Here is a 23,527-nt window from a genome sequence, read left to right as displayed (position 1 = left end):
ACAAAAACAACTTAGAAGAGATCGACCTAACGAAGTCGGTCTCCTACAAAGACAAGTTGTAAAAGTAATCCCTAAAAGAGACCTGACAAAGGTCCAAGAAAGAGGATTACAAAAAATAACTTAGAAGAGATCGACCTAACGAAGTCGGTCTCCTACAAAGACAAGTTGTAAAAGTAATCCCTGAAAGAGACCCGATAAAGGTCCAAGAAAGAGGATTACAAAAACAACTTAGAAAAGATCGACCTAACGAAGTCAGTCTCCTACAAAGATAAGTTGTAAAAGTAATCCCTGAAAGAGACCTGACAAAGGTCCAAGAAAGAGGATTACAAAAACAACTTTGAAGAGACCGACCTAACGAAGTCGGTCTCCTACGAAGATAAGTTATAAAAGTAATCCCTAAAAGAAGACCTAACAATGGTCCAAAAAGAGGATTACAGAAATAACTTAGAAGGGGACCAACATAAAGAAATCGGTTATGAGGCGCTAAAAATACAAACAAAAAGTGAGGAAACCGAGAAACAAGTCGGGCCCCCCCACAGTTATAGCCTCAAAAGGATCCAAGCTACAAACAATAAATACGAAAGCAATCTAAAGAGGCCAAAGCAGCAAGATCTCAACAGATACCATAATAAAAACATAGTATGATAAAGCTTCAAGAGGCCACCATAAACCAACCTCGGAAGCTACTTTTGTTTTTCAAAAAAGTTGCCAGGCAAACAACTAAAAGAGTCAGCAGTTAAGAGAAACAATAAACAAAGTTCAAAAGCCCACAAATCGGGCTATTTACACAAATATTCAAGCAAGAAAATCAGCTAAGATCAAGAGCCTTCCCGGCAGCATCAGTACGGGGAGAAGGAGGGCAAGTCTGAATAGGCACAGCATCTACAGTTCCATCATCCATGTTCAGAATCTGGCAATCTAGATCGGACGTAACGGGAGGAACTGAGGAGGTCGACACTTTAAGAGAAGGCACTGGGGGAGGGTCAGCCTCATCATCATCCTGGTCATCCTGAGCCATCTTCACACTATTTTTTGTGATAAAATCCAAATGCTGAAGAAGAGACACGTCGTCCATGGAAAGCCCACCATAGGGGGTAATTTGCTGGTCAACAAACTCGATGGCATCAAAGTCCGGGGCATCCAGATTAAAAGGCTCGGATGTTTTTTTCTTTTTTAAAGGAGGGACACCAGAAGCAGCGGCAGAAGTCTGAGGAGGATCGACCTGATGAAACCGAGGAGTAGGAATTACTTTCCTCGGCCCGAGAGAACACGGCACAGGAGGCTTCACGGGAACCTGAGAGATCGCTCGCTGGTCACTTTGGCCGAGATGTTCAGAGCAGCAGTTGCCTTCTTTTCCCTTTTAAAGGCCTTCATGGAGTCGTTGTTCTTAGACATCTCTGCAAATACAAAATCAGCCACAACAAAGAGTTATAAATTCGATGAGAGAAAGAAAAAGGAAACAAGTATAGAAACAAGTCAGACAAATAGTCAGACAAATACCCAAAATAGTCCGAACCAAGGACGGGTCATTCAAAAATCTTTTTGTATCAAGATGGGGTGGTTTCCCCCAGAGATCCTCAAGAACGACTACAAAAGCGCGCTCGACATCATCAAGCATCTCCCAAGTGTAGCGAGACACTCTTACATCCTTCTGCCACTCTAGAGGGAAGGATGGCTCATCATTTTCATCAAGAAAAAAGGGGCGGGCCCCCTCAACAGCACGAACCTTAAAGAAATAATTCTTGAAGTCTTTAAAAGACTCATCATACATAGCAAAAACCTTATGGCCCTGGGCAGACCTGAAGGAAACCCAGGAAGCTTTCTTTTTCGAAGAACTGCTGGGCTTGCCAGAAACAAGCAAGTAAAGAAAAAGAGTTTGAGAGGGTGTTACATTTAATTCTCGACAAAGAAGCTGAAAAATTTTAATAAAACCCCAGGAATTCGGGTGAAGCTGGAATGGAGCAATGTTACACGACCACAACAGGTCGGTTTCAAAAGCAGTAAAAGGAAAAAAAACGTTCAACTGACTGAAGAAGTATTCATAAGCATAAAAGAAGGGACAACAAGCTCGTAATCCTCCTCACGGGCATTGTTACTTCAAATCCTATGGCGCTTCCTCAGTTCTGTGCAAAACTCAGCATCCACAACAGAAACACACAACAAAACAAGGGAGTCCAGCTAATCAGACATCCCCTCAGGAACTCTGGAAGACATCTCTACAATGTTATTGCGAGAAGACATGAGGCCAACTAATCCTACAAGTAAGAAAAGAAGACGAGGTTACTACAAACATCTCGGACAAAGGAGAAAACAACTTAGTCAATACTTCTCAGGCAATGAAAAGCAAGAAAAGAAAAACCCCAAGACTCAAACCAAAGTCCTAGGGCATCCTTTGGAGGCAGTAACAAAGCAAGGTTTCCAGAAAAAGATCTACAGTTTACATCCTAGCATTTCTCAAAAAGAATTCAAAACAGCAAACACTTTTCAGCAAAACCACAAGAAAATCATCACAGAAAAGCACGCCAAGTAGAGACCATTAAAAGATGCAGCCTTTTTTAAGGGCAGACAAAAGCAACCTTCAAATAAACAAGGAACAGACATGGACAAGCAGTATCAAGAACAGAAATAACAAAAACATGCAAAGCCCTAAAGACACCTAGCAGAGGCGAAAAGGATCATGCAGAAGATAGAGAAACTCTCAGAAAGCACATTTCAACAAATCTAGGGATCAAGGAAAACAGAAAGATCCAAACTTTTTCAAAAAGAGAGGATCAAGACCAAAACCTCATCACAAAACCAAAATAAAAAAGAAAGCACGAAAGGAGACTAACCTGGAGACAGAAGAAACCTCGAAAAAGGCAGAAACAAAAGTTGCCTAGGAAACCGCCGAGCGACGCCGCTAACACCGGGAAGCAGAAACGCAAGCGAAAGACAGAGAGCGAGGAGAGAAGAGGAAAAAGTTACAAAGAGGTTACCAAAAAAATGGAGAGAAACCGTTTTCTGGGTTTTCAAAATCAAAAGTAAAGAGCCCAGGGGAAACGGGGCAATTAATGTTCAAATTAAAGAAGGCATTAAACCCTCGCACGTTCCCAAAAAGGCGCCGATAGAAAAGCGCGCGTCTTTTAGAGGAAGCGACCTACATTCAAAGTTGCTACAAAGGAATCTACAAAATGCTTGAGTTCGGCTTCGCCACAAAAGGACCGAAGTCAAAGACTCAACCTCAAAAAGAAGACTGAGCTCAAGCAGGGGCACTGTTCATATCCTGGGTCGAGTTGTCCGACCCGGGATGTTCGACAGACAAAGCGACCGACCACTTCAAGTTAGGACAACCTGACCTCTTCCCAAAAAGCTCGGTCAAGTCCCCAGAAAAGCCCAGAGAAAGGCCCAAATAGAGGAACACGCCCCAAATCCTAAGGCGGCCCAAGCTTACAAAGAGAAGGGCGGTTCCCTTGAAGATAAGATGACCTCACTTAAAGATAAGATAAAGATAAGATAAGATAACTAACTTATCTTATCCACAGGAGGCCACATCTCACCGTTATAAATACACTGGAGCACCCAGGTATAACTCATACTCTGATTCTACTCAATACCTGCTTAATACCCTTGCTAACTTAAGCATCGGAGTCCCTTGCAGGTACCCCCACCTTCCGGGGACGAAGGATCAGCAGCACTTTCAGTTCCACAAGTCGGACACACCAACTCCGGCGGCTATATACCTGCCAGACACATCGGCTCCAACCCACACAGAAGATCTCGATCGAGATCGACCTATAGTTTCAGGTAACTCTCGGAACAATATCTAATGATCTTTTTAACTGCAGAAAGATGTGACTCTTTAGGTTTGGATTGGAACCTAGAACACAATCCAACACTTTGCACAATATCGGGTCTAGAGGAAGTTAGGTACATAAGAGAGCCAATCATCCCTCTATACTTAGTCTCATCAACATCTTTCTCAGTTTCTCCCTTATCTAATTTAGAACTAGGATGCATGGGAGTTTCCATGGGTTTGGCACTTTCCATACCAAATTTCTTAACTAATTCCTTGGCGTACTTTTCTTGATGAATGAAAATACCTTTTTCAGTTTGTTTAATTTGCAGCCCAAGGAAGAAATTAAGTTCACCCATCATACTCATGTCAAATTCACTTGTCATGAGTTTTCCAAATTCAGAACAAAGGGATTCATTTGCTGATCCAAAAATAATGTCATCAACATATATTTGGACTAGAATAAAAGAATCATTAGAGTTCTTGATGAATAGAGTTGTGTCAGTGGTGCCTCTTTGAAAACCATTTTTCAAAAGAAAAGAGCTAAGTCTCTCATACCAGGCTCTAGGAGCTTGTCTTAAACCATAGAGAGCTTTAGACAATTTGAAAACATGATTAGAATGTTCTTTATTTTCAAAACCATGAGGTTGCTCCACATACACTTCTCTATCTATCACACCATTCAAAAATCCACATTTCACATTCCTTGCCTCTCTTTACCAATCAATTGGAACATTCTTTGAAGCACCTACTCGTCTTGTTGGGCCCTCTGAATTTCTATCTTGAATGTACTTGAGATACGCACCTAATTCAAACAAGCTCTTCCATTAACTTTTCCAATGTCTAAGTTAACCTTCACAAACTTGTTTACCAATTTCTCCTCTTTAATCCTCATCCAAGTGACAGTCAAAGACTTCTTGCTCAAGGCATCTGCTACAACGTTAGCTTTTCTGGGTTGATAACTTAACTCAAAGTTGTAATCCTTCAATAGCTCTATCCATCTTCTTTGGAGCATGTTGAGCTCTTTATGATCGAAGATGTACTTGAGACTCTTATGATATGAAAAGACTCGAAACTTTACTCCATATAAATAGTGCCTCCAAATCTTTAGCGCAAACACAAGCGCTGCCAATTCCAAGTCATGAGTTGGGTAATTCACCTCATGTGGTCTTAGCTGACGCGAAGCACAAGCTACCACATTCCGGTGTTGCATTAAAACACAACCCAAGCCTTTCAACAAGGCGTCGTAGTAAACTTCAAAGGTTCGTGTGGTTCAGGTAAAATCAAGACTGGCACTGACGTTAATTTCTCTTTCAATGTCTGGAAACTTTTCTCGCATTCAAATGTCTATACAAATGGAATATCTTTACGAGTTAACGTAGTCATCGGCAACACGATTTATGAAAATTCATGGATGAATCTTTGGTAAGACCCAACTAATCCCAAGAAGCTCCTAACCTCAGTCACTGACATCGGTCTTCCCCATTCCATTATCGCCTCAACCTTTGAAGGATCCACCGCTATTCCTCCTCTACTCACTATGTGACCTAGGAACTTTACTTACTCCTTCCAAAATTCACACTTTGACAATTTCGCATGCAACTTCTGCTCCTTCAAAATTTGCAACATTACCCTCAGATGCTCCTCATGCTCTTTCATTGTATTTGAATAAACCAAGATGTCATCTATGAACACCACCACAAACTTATCCAAAAAGGAATGAAATACTCTGTTCATGTAATCTATGAAACCAGCAAGCACATTCATCAATCCAAAGGACATCACTACATATTCATAGTGATCATAACGTGTTTTAAACGCAGTTTTTGAAACATCCTCCTCTTTTACTCTTATCTGATGGTAACCTAACCTCAAATCAATCTTTGAGAACATCCCAACACCTTGCAATTGATCCATTAAATCATCGATCCTCGGTAGTGGGTACTTGTTCTTTACCATCACGTTGTTCAACTGTGAGTAGTCCACATAGAGTCGCATTTCTCCATCTTTCTTTTTCACCGATAAAATTGGCACTTCCCACGGACACACACTCGGTCAATGAACTTCTTGTTCAGAAGCTCTTCCAACTGAATCTTAAGTTTAGCCAACTCTATCGAAGCCATCCTGTACGGCGCAATTGATGCTGGACCTGCTCCCAATACCAAGTCTATCGCAAATTCAATATCCCTTTGAGGTGGAAATTCAGGAATATCTTCAGGAAATACTTCAAGAAACTCCATAACTAGCGGAATTTGATCTAACTTCTGCTCATCGCCTGACGCATTCGCAACTAAGAGTATATAATCCTGACACTCTTCTCCACTATAGTTCACTATTACAGAGTTCAGGTAATAACCCTCAGCTACAACTGCTCCTCCTTTTCCTTCGAACATAAATTGAATCGAGCGCTCGAAGCAATCCAACAACACTCGGTTTGTAACACCCTCACTATCAGAATGTCACGCTTTCGACTATGCTACTCTGATAGCTTAGATATTACGATGACTCTAATTATATTTAATACTAAAATATGAGCATGTTTAAAACTTAAAATTGTATAATCTTTCAAAATACCTTTTTCGTTGAAAACATATATATATATACACATACAAACCAAATACAATACTTACAAATAAAATATATACATAGCATTATACAAGCATTATGTATCACAAATTCCTATCCCTCTTACAAAATTGGTAAAGATAAAAGCGAAGAAAAATAATAATAACTAAGATAATACAAAAATTCAGATAAATAAAAAATAAAATAAACTCTTTCGAAACTTTGTCGCCCATATCCTAAAAAGATAAAACCTGTAGGGGAGTGAGAACATTGTCCTCGCTGGTTCTCACTATAGGGTTACAGAATTGCTATAATAAGATACATAAAATAAAACTATTTTTAAAGGTATAGTGATCGTTGTTCGCCTTATGTATCTTTTCAAAAACCAAAAGTTTACATTAAAAAATCCAAAAGCCCTTTTTGAAAGAGAAAATTCGTTAATTCTTCAAAATTCAAAATTTGTTTCCCTTTTTATAAAACCTTAAAATTTTTCAAGATAGTATGAATGACTAATCTATTCCAAGCATAGGTTCATTAAGTCTATGCTGAACTAGTTTGATTTTTCATACTTTACTAAACCACAACATAAACCAATCATGGCCTCTAGCCCATCACATAATCAATTACGGCCTCAAGCCCAAACAACTCAATCAACATCCAATTCACTACAATCCAACCAATTTTAGTTACAAACACAAGTAATGAGATTTAAACACAATAAAAACAATTATATCAAGTATAGCAATTAGCAGTTAAACATAATTATTCACATAGGTAAATCAATTACAATATGCACACCTAAACAATGTCATTAGATGCATATGATGAATGTCTACCCTATTTGGCTTGTGATATTACTTGTCGGTTCAAAATGCCAATCCGACACATCCTTGGGATGTTGCCTTTCTGGTCGTACCAGAGATATAGTGCCCTGTTCACTCTTTCTTTATCTTGCGCTCCCGCGAGTTATAGTGTCTGAGTTCACTCTGGTGGCAAAAAAGTTATGTGAACGGAAGACTGCCACAATCCTCACATCTCAACGTAGGCGGGAGACTGCCTCGACCCCTATGCTGGCACCGCTACCTCGACAAGTGGGAGACTGCCACAGCCCTTGCCAGAGGCGCATAGTGACTTTCCAAATCAATGCATGTCATGTGAGCGGGAGACTGCCACTATGAGGGCTTATCAATAATAATAATTTTATGAGGGTTTGAGGCAATCTTAACTTACCAATCGCATATTAGGGTGAAACTCAATAATTCCTCACTATTTGTTGACACCTAAACAACCAAATCACAAAAATTTACTCAAAACCAAAACCTTAAATTTGGAATTCACAAGGGATGAGAACTAGGCAGGTATTTTAAAATATCTTACCATTTTGGTTTGATGAAAATAACGGGCTCAGCAAGAACTTTATGTGGCCACAAATCGTTCGCAAATTGGAGTACCGTAACTTAAGTTATGAGTGAACGAGTGAGGAAGTGAATAGTATTTTGTTCTTCTTCTTCCCTCACCATTACCAGCTGCTAGGTTTCAATTTTATGAATTTATGGGGTTGAAATAGCCTCACTTAAGGTTATATATATGTTGGGCTTGGGTCTAATTTGGACCCAATCCAACTCGTTAACGTTTTTAGCCCGTTTGACCCAATTTTAGGCCAAACTTTTAAAATTAACGCCCGATTTTTAATTCTAAATGTTTTCCTAAGCTTTTTTTATTATTTTTATTATTCTCACACAATACCAGACAGACTTAGGCCGGTACTACCGGCTAACTTACCGGTACGCATTTTTACGCAATTTTTCGCAGAAAATTACATTTTTTAACTCAGAAAAGTCTACTGAGTCTAAATATCATATTTAAATTTTTTAATTAATATTCTAAATTTTTGAACATATTTTGGACAATTAAATTATTTTAATTATGAGGTTAATTAATTGCGACTCTTACAAATTCTAACTCGAGTATGAAAGCAAGACAGAAAAAGAAGTGTGTTGTCCCAAAATGTAATTATGGTACTCATACCATTCTCTTTATGTCAAGAACGGAGTTAAATCTAGTGATGCTGTTTTTTAGTTTCCACACTTTAAGGTAGTTTTTTTCACTCAAAATTTAATTTAAAGTTTACAATGTTTTTTCACTCTTTGCAGACTTCAGCGGCTCATTACAAGTTTTTTTTTTTTTTGCATAATTTGACGAATGTGTTTCTTTTTTTAATGAGAATACTAGTAAAAATCTTGATGTTGGTGGATTGAAACAGAACTACGTTCAATTTAAAGATACTTCTCATGTTGTTCATGACAAAGTGAAAGAGTTCAAAAAAAAAGTTGACTGGATTAGAAGTTTAATTCGACAAATCTAGGGAGAATTTGTGTCAAAGTATGTATAAAGGTGTTGGATATATTGTTATGGCATTTATTGCAAGAATTATAATTTCAAACCTCTTAAGGTTATTTGGTTAGTAAGACTTAGTCTAGTTTGATAAATTTTGTAACAATGGGATCATAGCTGTTATGATTTAATATTGTATCTATGTGAAATAAAAAACACATTTTGTACATAAATCAAGATGAGTATTTATAAATTAAGGTTTAATTATTCTATTGGTCTTTATAGTTTTGTAAAATTTTTAATTAGGTCTTTATACTTTTTTTCTTTTTAATTGGGTCTCTGCACTAATTTTTTTTAATTAGGTCCTTTTTCATAGTAATTAACTTAATTATATAGGAACCCAACTAAAAAAAATTAGTACAGGGATTCAAATAAAAGAAAAAAAAGTCTAGAGATTCAATTAAAAAAATTGGTGTAAAGACTCAATTAAAAAAAAAAGTATAAGAACCTAATTAAAAGTTTCACAAAACTATAGGAACCAATAGAATAATTAAACCATAAATTAAAACATGGTTATGTTTAATTTAATTATTTAACTAGTCATTTGTTTGGCACTTAATAACTAGTCTGAACAATAACCAAGGTATAAAATAATAATCTTAAGCAACGAAAAAATTACTATAAAGTAATAGCAACATTAAACATAAAATTATAGATAACAAAATTATAAGGTCAAGGTTGATGGCTCCAAAAGACCACAGAACTACCATACAAGACAACTTTAACAAAAGACAATCATTAAAAAAACCATCACAATAGGATGCCCAATAAAAACCTGTGTCAACTTGAAGTTTGATGTATTTCCAAAAGGCCAAAATATTAGTACGTATAAAACAACCATATAGGAACCTAAATCCAAAAAACAAAGCATATGCAACTAAATCCATTCTACTAATCCTATGTCCTTGTTCAATTGTCCAAAGGGAACTTCATTCCAGGAATGGGAATGAATTTCAAAATCTTTGATGCACTGTCAGAATTTGTTATTGTAATTGTCTCTTCTAAAATATTATTGTTGGCAATAGTATTTTTTAGTCAAGGGAAAAATTTTGTGTTGGAAGTGTTAGAGATATATATGTAAAAGCTGCTCTCTGTGGTACTGTTTGAGTCATGGATGTAAAAGGTGGTTTATGTGTTGGTATTAAAATTAGGAGTTTAATAACTTCTTGTTTATCTCTAACAGATGGCATTGGATTCACTATTGCATTGTCTCTACAAGCTACTCCAAAAAATAATAAAATTAACATTATCGGTGATTACATATTAATATATGTTATTTGTTAATATAGTAAAAGATCTATCCAGATATAAAAAATACTGTAAAAGGTCCATTCAACAACATCACCATGTACTCCATTCCTGATTCACCTTTTGGAGGGAGAAGAGGAAAATAATTTAGGACTTTCTGTAAATAGAGACAAGGGATTTGGGGTTATATGGAAAGTATTCAATGAACTGTTTTGATCATTTATAAAACGACAACGTTTTGGTTGAAAGAAAAAAGATATATCAATCTCCGTCCATCTTTTATTAGCCATCGTGGTAATTAACAGACAACTTATCGACATATCATCAATGTTAAGTGACACGTATGTTACTTCTATTAATTATTAACACTGGATACGACAGAAGGATCACTATGTTTCACGGTGCGCTAGGACAGGAATTGGATGGTCTTAATGTTTTGGACAAAGATTTCTCTCTCATTTGGAAGAATGGATAAGGATTGGATTGGGATTTTACTCTAAATTAAAAGGAACAAACTCTTAAAAAGGTAAATTGTACGATAAAAATTTAAATTTGTACAAAAATACAGAAATTTTAGTAGATACAATGTAATTGTAACACGTATGATGAAAGTAGTTGGACTCTAAGCTTTCTTGTCAAACAACATCAACGTTGCAGGAGGGGTTGGGAGAAGCTGGCTTGTATAAGCCATGGTTAGAGATGAGTTTCGTAAAGTCATAAAATAATGATAAGATGGGTATGCCGATTTTTAATTTTATTATGGAAGGGGATTGGAGTACAACGGTGTTATGGAGTGTGTGTGAGCATTACCAGGTTGTGGTGTCAGCAAACAACAAATCGGACGGTCCGAAAAACAATGAATAAATCGGACGGTCCGCATTGTATTGAGAGATCGGAGGGTCCGAATTCCTTCCCCCCGCCACGTGTCGACTCGACCTTGCTCCCTACAACGGTGGCCCCTAACCCCAGTAAAACCCCTGCATGTATACTCACCCTCCGAAATGAGCTTCATCCTTTCTCAGCAGCAACCATTCCTTCATCCCCTCTTTCATCTAAGTCTTCTTCTTCTCAAAATTAGTGAAAAAAATTATAATGTCAAAGAAACTAAAATCTAAAGATATTGATCGTCTTGAACTTCATATTACAAGATATCTCAACCATCTTGATTATGTAAGTTTTTTTATTATTTTTTTTAAATATTTGAAAAGTTTAATTAGTATTATCAAAAATTTAATTATAAATGTTGTTGTTAAGAGCCAAAGTTAAGAACATAAGTGATATTATTATTTTTATTGTTATTATTTTTATTTTTATTATTATCATTATTTGAGAGTTATAATGGGTGTTGTTGCTGTAACGTAGTAGCTCAACGTGAACTGAGAATGTTATTATAAGTGTTATTATTATGATGATTGTTAATACTATTGTTAATATTAATTCAGATTTATTTGGTGTTGTTAGAAATTTAGTTACATTATAAATTGTTCTGGTTAGGTCTAGTTAGAAAACATACATATATCAGTGACTTTATTATTATTATTATTATTATTATTATTATTATTATTATTAGGGACGGATCCAGAAATGTTATTGTTCCGAGGGTTACTTGAAACTGTAGGTCGATCTCGGACGAGATTTTCTGTGCTGGTCGGAGCTGTTGTGTCCGACTTGATGATGGTGGCTGGAGCCGCCGTGTCCGACTTGTTGGACTTGGTGATGGTGCTGATTCTTCGTCCCCGGAGGGTGGGGGGTACCTGCAAGAGATTTCGATGCTTAAGTTAGCAAGGGTATTAAGCAAGTATTGAGTAGAATCAGAGTATGCGTTATACCTGGGTGCTCTAGTGTATTTATAATGGTGTGGAGTGACCTTTTGGATAAGATAAGTTAGTTATCTTATCTTATCTTATCTTTTGAGTGAGGTCATCTTATCTTCAAGGGAACCGCCCTTCTCTTATAGGCTTGGGCTGCCTTAGGCTCTGGGGTGTGTTCCTCTATTTGGGCCCTTTGTTTGGGCTTTCTCGTGACTTGGCCGAGCTCTTTGAGAAGAGGTCAGATTGATCTGACCTGAAGAGGTCGGTCGCTTTGTCTATAGAACATCTCGGGTCGGGTAGCTTGACCCTGGGTATGAACAGTGCCCCTGCTTGAGCTCGGTCTTTTTTGTTGAGGTCGAGTTTTTGACTTCGGTCCTTCTATGACGAAGCCGAACTCAAGCATTTTGTCGATTTCTTCCTTTTGTAGAATCTTTTTGAATGTAGAACGTTTTCCTCTAGAAGCGTGCGCTTTATATCAGCGCTTTGCCTTTGAGAACGTGAGAGGGTTTAATACCTTCATTAATTGGTATTAATTGTCCCGTTTTCTCCTGGTTTTTATTTTGAATTTTCTTCAAAAAACAGTTTCTCTTCTTCGCTCTTCTTCGTAACTTCTCCCTTTACTCTCTCATTTTCTATTTCTTTCGTGATTTCTTTCTGCAACGTCTGTTCTGTCACTGCTCTTCGTGGAAGAGGGGTTATTTCCAGATTTTCTTCTTCTATCTCTGCAGTTTTCCGCTTTGAGGGATTTGCTTTTGCTCTTCTGCTTTCTTTCGAGGGTTTCTTCTGTTTCTCCAGGTTCAATTTTTCTTCCTCTGTTTCTTTGTAGAAAGTTTGAATTTTGCTCAGAGAAAGTTTGGATCTTTCTGTTTTTACCGTGCCTGATTGTTGCATGTTCTGGAATTTCTTCGTTTTTGGTGCGAGTCTTTTTGCTTTTCTCGTTGCTTGAATGTTGTCGCCGCTTCTGGTTGCGCTTTCGATGATGGTTTTTGCTTGATTCTAAAAAAGTTTGCGTCTTTGATGATTTTCTGCTTGGCATTTTTTATTTTTGACAGTGCTTTTTGCTAATAAACTGTAGAAAGGTGGTGTTTTTGCGTTTCTTGCTTCTTTTGTTTCTTTCAGGATTTTATTTTCTTTTTGATGGGTGCCGGGATGTAGGCTGTAGAAATAACTTGAAAACCTTGCCTGTTTACTGCCTCCAAGGGATGCCCCCAGACTTTCTTGAGTCTTGGGGTTTTCCCTTTCTGTTTGTCGAGATGTTTTGCTCCTCGTTTGAGATGTTTTTAAGTAATCCATTCTTCTCTTCTTTTTGTAGGATTTAGTTGACCTCATGTCTTCCCGAAATAACATTGTAGAGATGCCTTCCCAGGTTCCTGCGGGTATGACCGATTGGGTGGACTCCATGGTTCTCATGTGTGTCTCGCTGGTTGATTCTGAGTTTTGTGCTCAGCTTAGGTAGTTTCATAGTGTCTGTAGTAAGTCTGGTGATGAGAAGAATTATGAACTTGTCCCTCCCTCTTCTGACGAGAGAGTCTGCTTTTCAACTCGGGTTGTTGATGGTCGCCCTTTCTTTTATGCTTATGATTTTTTCTTTGGTCAGCTGGGTATTACCCTTCCTTTTACTCAATTTGAAACCGACCTGTTATGGTCTTGTAATGTTGCCCCTTCTCAACTTCACCCCAATTCCTGGGATTTCATAAAAATTTTCCAATTGTTGTGCAATGGTTTTGGTATTCCTGCTTCCCAATCTCTCTTTTTCTACTTGTTTGTCTTGACTAAGCCCGGAGTGGTGAAAAAGAAGGCAGCTTGGGTCTCCTTTCGTTCCACCCAGGGGAAGAAGGTATTTTCCATGTTTGACGAGTCATTCCGTGATTTTAAAAACTACTTTTTCAAGGTCCGAGCTGTTGAAGTAATTCGACCCTTTTTTCTGGATGAAAATGATGAGCCTGCCTTTCCCTTGGAATGGCAAAAAGATGTGAGGGTCTCCAGGTACTCTTGCCAAATGTTGGATGAGGCTAAGCGAGCCTTTGTTACTATTTTGGAAGAACGCTAGGGTCAACCTCCCCATCTTGATACGAAGAAATTTCTAACCAATCATTTTCTTCTTCAAACTGAACTGGGTATCTTGTGTTTCTTTTATTATCTGTTGTTGCTTGTAGCTGTCTTTCCGACTTGTCCGACTTGTAGCTTAACTTTCTGTTTTATTTGCAGAGGCAATGAAGAATAACGAATCTATGAAAGCTTTTAAGAGGGCGCAGAAGGCGACTGCTGCCAGAAATATTGCTGCCAAGGCAACTGGGGAGGGGTCCTCCCAGGTGCCCGAGAAGCCATCAGTGCCGGGTTCCCCCGGGGTGAAGAAGGTGATCCCAACACCTCGGGTCCGCTTGGTGGATCCTCATCCTACTTCTACCGCTCCCTCTGCTGTTCCTTCTGGTGCTCCTCCCAATAAAAAATGAAAGACCGCTGAGCATTTTGACCTCAATGCTCCTGATTTTAATGCCATTGAATTTATGGATCAGCAAATTGCTCCCTATGGTTCCCTTTCGATGGACGATGTGTCTATCCTCCACCATTTGGAATTTATGGCCCGAAATCATGTACAAATGGCGTTTATGTCGGCTGTAGGAGGCAAAGCAAGAGTTTGACCGGATGAAGGGGCTGAAGGAGGAACTTGAATCAAAGGTGACCAAGTTGGAGAAGGATCTAGAGAATGAGAAGGCGAGTTCCCTTTCACTGGCGGCTTCTTTGAGGTTGGCCGAAGACACAGCCCTGATGCATAAGGATAGTTATGTTACAACTTATCGGGAGGTGATACGTCTGAGGGGGGAGTTGGACAGTGCTCGGGAGGATTATTCTGAACTCCAAGGTCATCTTGTCGGCAGCGTGACTGCTACTTACGAGAACTTGAAGGAGCAAGTTCGGGTCATTGCTCCCGAGGCCGATCTCACCTTTTTCAGTTTAGACAATGTTGTCAGAGATGGCAAGATTGTCCCTGATGACAAGGGTGATGATGATGCTGATCCTCCTCCTGTGTCTTCTGCCAAAGTGTCGACCTCTTCTGTTCCTCCGGTTGCACCTGATTCGGATTGCCAAGTTCTGAACCGGGAGGATGGAACTATAGATGCCGTGCCTATTCAGACTCGTCATCCTTCTCCTTGTCCTGATGATGCCTAGAAGGCTCCTGATGCTTGATGATCTCTTTCTAGATATTTATGTAGTTGGCCTGGCTTGTGGGCTTTTTAAAACTTTGTTTGTTTTGTTGACGGTTGTTAGTTGCTTTGTTTTAGCAACTTTATTTTGATAAACAAAAAGTAGCTCGCTAAAGAGGTAGCTTTTCGGTTTTCTACTGATGTTTGAAATCTTACATCTCGACCTCCTCGGATTGCTTTATTTTGTAGCTTGGATCCTTTTGAGGTTGTGACTTATGGGTCCAACTTGTTTCTTGGTGGTTCTTTTGCGCTGGTCCCCCTTTCAGTTATTTCAGTAATTCTCTTTCTTGGACCTTTTGTCAGGTCTCTTTTAGGGATTACTTTGATAACTTTTTAGTGGTAGGAGTCCGACTTGGTTATGTCGGTCTCCTTTAAGTTATTTTTTGTAGTCCTCTTTCTTGGATCTTTGTCAGATCTCTTTCAGGGACTACTTGTATAACTTTTTAATGGTAGGAGTCCGACTTGGTTATGTCGGTCTCCTTTAAGTTATTTTTTGTAGTCCTCTTTCTTGGATATTTGTCAGATCTTTTTCAGGGACTACTTGTATAACTTTTTAACGGTAGGAGTCCGACTTGGTTATGTCGGTCTCCTTTAAGTTATTTTTTGTAGTCCTCTTTCTTGGATATTTGTCAGATCTCTTTCAGGGACTACTTGTATAACTTTTTTGTTTTGGGCTGACTTTGTTATGTCAGGCCCTTCTAAGTTAAAGTAATCCTCTTTAATAGGGTTGGCCAGACCTCTTTCCAGGGTTTACTTATAACTTGGGTTGACTTGGTTCGTTTGACCAGTCCTTAAGTTATTATTTTAGCGATCCGTAAGACCTCGTCAGGTTCTTGTTTAGATCACTTTCGATAACTTCTTACATTATTCTGTGTTCATCTTTGCCAATTTGTAGAAAGTGGTTGGCATCTTTAGATCGTCCTTTGGGTGAATCGCGTTTTCACCTTTATCGGACGATTTATCTTTATCGTGGTCGTGCAGTGAATATGGCGTTGTTCGATATGCCCATAGGACTTGTGGAAGCTCCTCCGCCCAAGCTCCCTTTGCGTCTTGTAATCTCCATTTTAGTCCGGCCAATATGACTTTGTTAGCAGCTTCAGCCTGTCCATTGGCTTGCGGATGTTCAACGAAGGTGTACTGGTGCTTTATATTCAAGTCTGCCACTAGTTTTCTGAAGCCTGCATCTGTGAATTGAGTGCCATTTTCTGTGGTTATTGAATATGGAACCCCGAACCTTGTGACAATGTTTCTATATAAGAATTTTCGGCTTCTCTGAGCGGTGGCATTGGCTAGGGGTTCTGCCTCGATCCACTTTGTAAAGTAATCTACCCCTACTATGAGGAATTTAACTTGTCCTGATCCCTGTGGGAAGGGGCCGAGAAGATCGAGTCCCCATTTTGCAAATGGCCAAGGTGAGGTCACGCTAATGAGCTCCTCTGGCGGGGCGATGTGAAAGTTGGCATGTTTCTGACATGGTGGACATGTCTTTACAAATTCTGTAGCTTCTTTCTATAGAGTTGGCCAATAAAATCCTGCCCGGAGTACTTTTTTGGCGAGAGCTCGTGCTCCGAGATGATTGCCACAGATGCCGCCGTGTATTTCTTCTAGCACTTCCCTTGTGTTGGAGTTCGGCACGCATTTTAGTAAAGGTGTTGAGATTCCTCTTTTGTACAGGATGTTGTTTATGATGGTGTAGTACTGTGCCTCCCTTTTTAACCTCTTTGCCTCCTTTTCTTCTGCGGGGAGCGTTCCTGTTTTGAGGTAGTTGATTATGGGAGTCATCCATCCTTGGTCCTAACTTGTTATAGTCAGGACTTTTTCTTCTTCCGAGATTGACGGGTTTTGTAACATTTCCTGGATGAGGCTCCTATTGTTGCCCCTTGGTTTGGTGCTAGCTAGTTTTGAGAGTGCATCAGCTCGGGCGTTTTGTTCACGGGGTATGTGGCAGATTTTATACTCCCCGAGTTGTCCGAGCTGTTCCTTGGTTTTATCCAAATATTTTTTCATGGTAGGATCTTTGGCTTGGTAGCTCCCTGTTATTTGTGATGTGACCACTTGTGAATCACTGTAAATGTTGAGTTTTTAAGCTCCGACCTCTTTAGCCAGCTTCAAACCAGCTAATAATGCTTCATATTCTGCCTGATTGTTTGAGGCCGGGAACCCAAATTTGAGGGAGAGCTCAACTTGGGTTCCTTGGTCGCTTTCTATTATTACGCTCGCGCCGCTTCCAGTTTTATTTGAAGAACCGTCCACGTAAAGATTCCATTCTGTAGGGGTTTCTAGGGCATCTGTGAATTCTACGATAAAGTCGGCCAGATACTGTGATTTGATGGTCGTCCGAGCTTCATATTGGAGGTCGAACTCTGACAACTCGACTGCCCATTGTAGAATTTTTCCTGCCAGATCTGTTTTCTGCAATATTCCTTTTATGGGCTGGTTAGTTCGAACCTTAATGGTGTGAGCCTGGAAGTACGGGCGGAGTTGTCGAGATGTTAGAATGAGGGTATAGGCAAATTTTTCTATTTTCTGGTAGTTCAGCTCGGATCCCTGTAGCGCTTTGCTAATGAAGTAGACGGGTTGTTGCCCATGTTCGTTTTCTCTGACTAGTGCTGAGGCTATTGCCCGGCTCCCTACTGCGAGATATAATATGAGCGGTTCTCCTTCTCGTGGTCGAGATAGGATAGGTGGCCGTCCTAAGAATTCCTTGAAGTCTTGGAAGGCTTGCTCACATTCTGTCGTCCATTCGAACTGTTTTCCCTTTCTTAAAGTAGCATAGAAAGGGAGAGATCTTATTGCAGCTCCTGCTAAGAATCGGGATAGGGCGGCCAACCTGCCATTGAGTTGTTGTGCTTCTTTGACACAGGTTGGGCTCTTCATGTTGAGTATGGCTTGGCATTTGTCTGGGTTTGCTTCAATTCCCCTTTGTGTGAGCATGAAGCCTAAGAATTTGCCTGCTTCTACTGCGAGGGTGCATTTTGCGGGATTGAGCCACATGTTGTGCTTCCTTATAGTGTAAAATACTTGAGTCAGGTCGGATAATAATGTATTTTCGCTTTGTGTCTTTATCAACATGTCGTCCACATAAACTTCCATGATTTTTTCGATGTGATCTGAAAAGACTTTATTCATTAGCCTTTGATAAGTAGCTCCTGCGTTCTTAAGACCGAAAGGCATTACGATGTAGCAGTCGTTTGCTTTCAGTGTTTGGAACGAGGTCTTTTCTTGATCTGGTGGATACATGGGAATTTGATTGTATCCCAATTATGCGTCCATAAATGAGAGATATTTGTACCCGGAGGAAGCATCTACTAAAGCGTCAATACTTGGGAGTGGGTATGGATCTTTTGGACAAGCCTTGTTGAGATCGGTGTAATCGGTGCACATTCGCCACTTTCCATTTGATTTTTTCACTAAGACAACGTTGGCTAGCCATAGCGGGTATTTGACTTCTCTTATGAATCCGGCTTCCAGTAGTGCCTGTACTTGCTCGTCCACAGCTTGGGATCGCTCTGGCCCAAGTTTTCTTCATCTCTGTTGCACTGGTCGAGATCCTGGATAAACTGCCAACTTATGACACATTAGCTTAGGGTCTATGCCTGGCATGTCTGCGGCTTTCCATGCAAAGAGATTGTTGTTATCTCGCAAGAATTGTATTAGTAATTCTTTTAAATCTCCTTTTAAGATTGTTCCGATATTGGTCGTTTTTTCCGATGTATCCCCGATTTGAATCTTTTCTATCTCGCCTTCTGGCTGGGGACGAAGTTCTTCTCGTCGGTGAACTCCGCCCAACTCTATTGTATGAAACTCTTCTCCTTTGCCTCTGAGGTTTAGGCTTTTGTTATAACAGCGACGTGCCGTTTTTTGGCCTGCTTTTATCATGGCTATCCCTTTTGGGGTTGGGAACTTCATACATAGGTGTGGGGTCGAGACTATTGCACCGAGTTGGTTGAGTGTTGTCCATCCTATGAGAGCGTTGTAAGCTGAACTTACATCGACTATGATGTAGTCTATTTTGAGGGTCCTGGATTGGTCCCCTTTTCCAAAGGTTGTATGTAGTGGTATGTATCCGAGTGGTCGAACTGGGGTATCTCCTAGCCCAAACAGGCTGTTTGGATATGCTTTAAGTTCTTTTTCTTCCAAGCCGAGCTTATCAAAGGCTGTTTTGAATAAAATGTCGGTAGAGCTCCCTTGGTCTATTAAGGTGCGGTGTAGGTTGGCGTTTGCCAATATGATGGTGATAACCATGGGATCATCGTGTCCTGTGATGACGCCGGATGCGTCTTCTTTAGTGAATGTAATTGCCGGAATGTTGAGTGTTTTCTCCTCTCCTTCGACGTGATATACTTCTTTGAGATATCTTTTGCGAGAGGATTTGGAGATCCCACCTGCTGTGAATCCGCCGTGTATCATGTGAACATGTCTTTCTGGTGTCCGAGGTGATTGTTCTGTTCGTTCAGTATCTTCATCCCTTCGTCTCTTTCTTTGATCATCATCTCGGGTGGCCAGGAATCGATCTAATTTTCCTTCTCTCACCAATTTTTCTATGATGTTTTTTAGGTCGAAGCATTCGTTTGTGGAGTGTCCTCGGACTCGATGGTATTCATAATATTCCTTTCGGTTTCCTCCTCCCCTTTTGCCTTTGAGTGGCCGTGCTGGGGGGATTTTTTCCGTATGGCAGACTTCTTTGTATATCTCGACCAGGGATGCCCTGAGAGGGGTGTAGTTATGGTATTTTTTTTATTTTCTCCCCTTGTCGATCTTCTTTTCTTTTGGATTCCTTGTCTTTGTCTCGGTAGGAGGCCCCCGATTTTGAGGTTTCTCCTAACCAAACGTTCTCCTCCATGTTGATATACTTTTCTGCCCGCTCCTGCACTTCGTCTAAGGAGGTCAGGTACTTTTTTTATATAGATTGGCTGAAAGGTCCCTCTCATAGGCCATTGATGAGTCCCATGATGGCGGCCTCCGTTGGTAAACTTTGTATGTCCATGCATGTTTTGTTGAATCTCTCCATGTAGCTGCGGAGGCTCTCCCGATCTCCTTGTTTGATCCCTAATAAACTGGGGGCGTGCTTGGCTTTATCTTTCTGAATGGAGAATCTGGCTAGGAATTCTTTAGCTAAGTCATCAAAGTTTGAGATGGACTTCGGGGATAGGTTGTCAAACCATCGGATCGCTGTCTTTGTGAGAGTTGTTGGAAAAGCCTTGCAGCGAACAGCATCTGGGGCGTCGGTGAGGTACATTCTACTTCTGAAGTTGCTGAGGTGATGGTTGGGATCCGTGGTACCATCATACAGGGTCATATCCGGGAGTTTGAAGTCTTTTGGAATTTTGGTTTTCATGATTTCCCGGGTGAACGGGTCTTGCTCTTTGTGTGAATTTTCCTCGAGATTAGCCCGCGGGGCTTTTGATTTGAGATCGGCTTCTAATTGCTGTAGTTTTTCTTCCAAATCCCGACGTCGCCGCACCTCTCTTTGGAGATCTTTTCCAATTTCCCGTTGTTGTTGGGTTTCTTTTTCCAATTGTTTTAGACGATCCAGGAGCGCTTCTATTGCCCCTAAATTTGGTGAGTCTTTGTCTTTGTTGGTTTCCGAAGTGTTTTGCAGCGTGACATCTGCGTTTTTGTGCAGTGTCCGATCCTCCAGACCTGAATCGTGGTCATTGTCATGGTCGTCCGCCATGGTGATGGGATGACTTCCAGGTCCTCGGCAACGGCGCCAATGTTCCGAGGGTTACCTGAAACTGTAGGTCGATCTCGGACGAGATCTTCTGTGCTGGTCGGAGCTGTTGTGTCCGACTTGATGATGGTGGCTGGAGCCGCCGTGTCCGACTTGTTGGACTTGGTAATGGTGCTGATTCTTCGTCCCCGGAGGGTGGGGGTACCTGCAAGGGACTCCGATGCTTAAGTTAGCAAGGGTATTAAGCAGGTATTGAGTAGAATCAGAGTATGCGTTATACCTGGGTGCTCCAGTGTATTTATAATGGTGTGGAGTGACCTTTTGGATAAGATAAGTTAGTTATCTTATCTTATCTTATCTTTTGAGTTTGGTCATCTTATCTTCAAGGGAACCGCCCTTCTCTTATAAGCTTGGGCTGCCTTAGGCTCTGGGGCGTGTTCCTCTATTTGGGCCCTTTGTTTGGGCTTTCTCGTGACTTGGCCGAGCTCTTTGAGAAGAGGTCGGATTGATCTGACATGAAGAGGTCGGTCGCTTTGTCTGTAGAACATCCCGGGTCGGGTAGCTCGACCCTGGGTATGAACAGTTATCATGGGGGCAATAATATATATAATATAAAAAAATATATGCAAATAAATTATAATGTAAGATATATTATAAAAATATACATATAGAGAATATATATTTAAAGTATAAAAAAATGTGTACTTTTTACTAACGAAGTGGTACACGTCGATTCTTCATATCATAAAATTCATCGATAATAGAATCTGTGTCAAATTTTTCAGCAATCTTCTTCTCAATGTAAATTAAAAGATAATTAGCAAGAAATTCATCTTCCATTTTGTTTCTGAGTCTATTCTTTACAATATTCATAGCTGAAAAAGATCTCTCAGTTGTAGCAGTTGAAACAGGGAGAGTTAATACCAAGCGAATCAAATGATCAATCAAAGGATATGTTAAAGACTTTCCTGTCTTCGTTAATCCTTGACATAACTCTGAAATTGTACACAAGTTAATTAATTCAACATGATTAGGAACATCAAGTTCATAATGTTGAGATTGCATTCTAATGTGAAATTTCTCTTGGTCACTGAAGTCACCTGGATAAAACCGTTCTACTAATTCACATACTTTGTTGACACTGAAGAACTTATAATTATCTCTGGGATTTAAAGTTGAACTTAAAGTAAGCAATTCCACCATACTATCGTTGAATCTTCTATTAAGCTCTTGCAATTGTGTATCCACTACAGCCAGAAATAAATTAACACGGTAATGATGCTCCACTGAAATTTGATCAACAATTTTGTGAGTTCAGCCTCTTCTAGGAATATGCAATGCATTCATATCAGGAACTTCAACTTCATGTTTCTCACAAAATAATATAACTTCTTTTATGAAAGCCTCCCAACTTGATTCTCTCATTCTTTGGATTAAAGTCTTGGTAGTAGAAACTAGAGTTAAAGCATTCAATATGTCTTGATTTTTTCATTGCAAAGCTTGACAAAGATCATGACTAACTTCCAAAATATTTCTCATCAAATACAAAATAAAGACAAATTCAAAGGATGTAATATCATTATAAGCAGCACTAGCATCACCACGAGTGGAGAAATTACCTTCTTCGGTGCTTTTTCAATAACTTCACAAGTAGCATCAAACATGCATCACAAGCTAGGTACAGAATTCAAATGAGACCCCCCATCTAGTATCTCCAGCTCTTTGTAAAGTACCAATTTGATTAAGTCCACTACCTGTCACAATTTGATCATATGAAATTCTTTATTTTTCTACTTCTTGGTAAAAGAATAATTTTTTTAGTTTCAAAATTTAAAAATAAAAAGTTTTCATGTTTTTTTTGTCTACCTAATTTTACTGGACTTTATTTTATTTCTCTATTTAAAATAAAAAATTAGATTTTTTAATTTAAAAATTCAAAAAAATGATAAATTTTGTCTTTTGAAATCCTAAAGTTTTTTTAAGAATATTTTTTATTTTTTTACTTATCGGATAATGCTATTTTTTCACAAATATCGAATAAATTAATTTAAAAAATTTAAACTTCTTAAATTTTTTTATTATTGGATATTTTTGAAATTCTTTATTTTTCTACTTCTTGGTAAAATAATAATCTTTTCTGTTTCAAAATTTGAAAATATAAAGTTTTCATCTTTTTCTTTTTGTTTATTCACCGAATAACGCTATTTTTTTCACAAATATAGAATAAACTAATTTTAAAAATTTAAACTTTTTAAATTTTTTTATTATTGGATATTGTTGAAATTCTTTATTTTTCTACTTCTTGGTAAAAGAATAATATTTTTAGTTTCAAAATTCAAAAATAAAAAGTTTAAATGTTTTTTTGTCTACCTAATATAACTGGACTTTATTTTATTTTTCTATTTTAAATAAAAAATTAGATTTTTTATTTAAAAATTCAAAAAAATGATAAATTTTGTCTTTTAAAATCCTAAATTTTTTTCAAGAATATTTTTTTATTTTTTTATTCATCGGATAATGCTATTTTTTCACAGATATCGAATAAATTAATTTAAATAATTTAAACTTTTTAAATTTTTTTATTATTGGATATTTTTGAAATTTTTTATTTTTCTACTTTTTGTTAAAAAAATAATCTTTTCTGTTTCAAAATTTAAAAATATAAAGTTTTCATCTCTTTCTTTTTGTCTTTCTAATATTGCTAGACTTTATTTTATTTTTTTATTTTAAATAAAAAATTAAAAAAATTGATAAATTATGTTTTTTGAAATCCAAAATTTTTTTTTCAAAAATATATTTTTTTATTCGCCGAATAACGCTATTTTTTCACAAATATAGAATAAACTAATTTTAAAAA

This window comes from Arachis duranensis, chromosome 5 (genome assembly GCF_000817695.3).
Source record: "Arachis duranensis cultivar V14167 chromosome 5, aradu.V14167.gnm2.J7QH, whole genome shotgun sequence".
In the NCBI taxonomy this organism is placed as follows: Eukaryota; Viridiplantae; Streptophyta; class Magnoliopsida; order Fabales; family Fabaceae; genus Arachis; species Arachis duranensis.
This window is presented reverse-complemented; position numbering follows the sequence as displayed.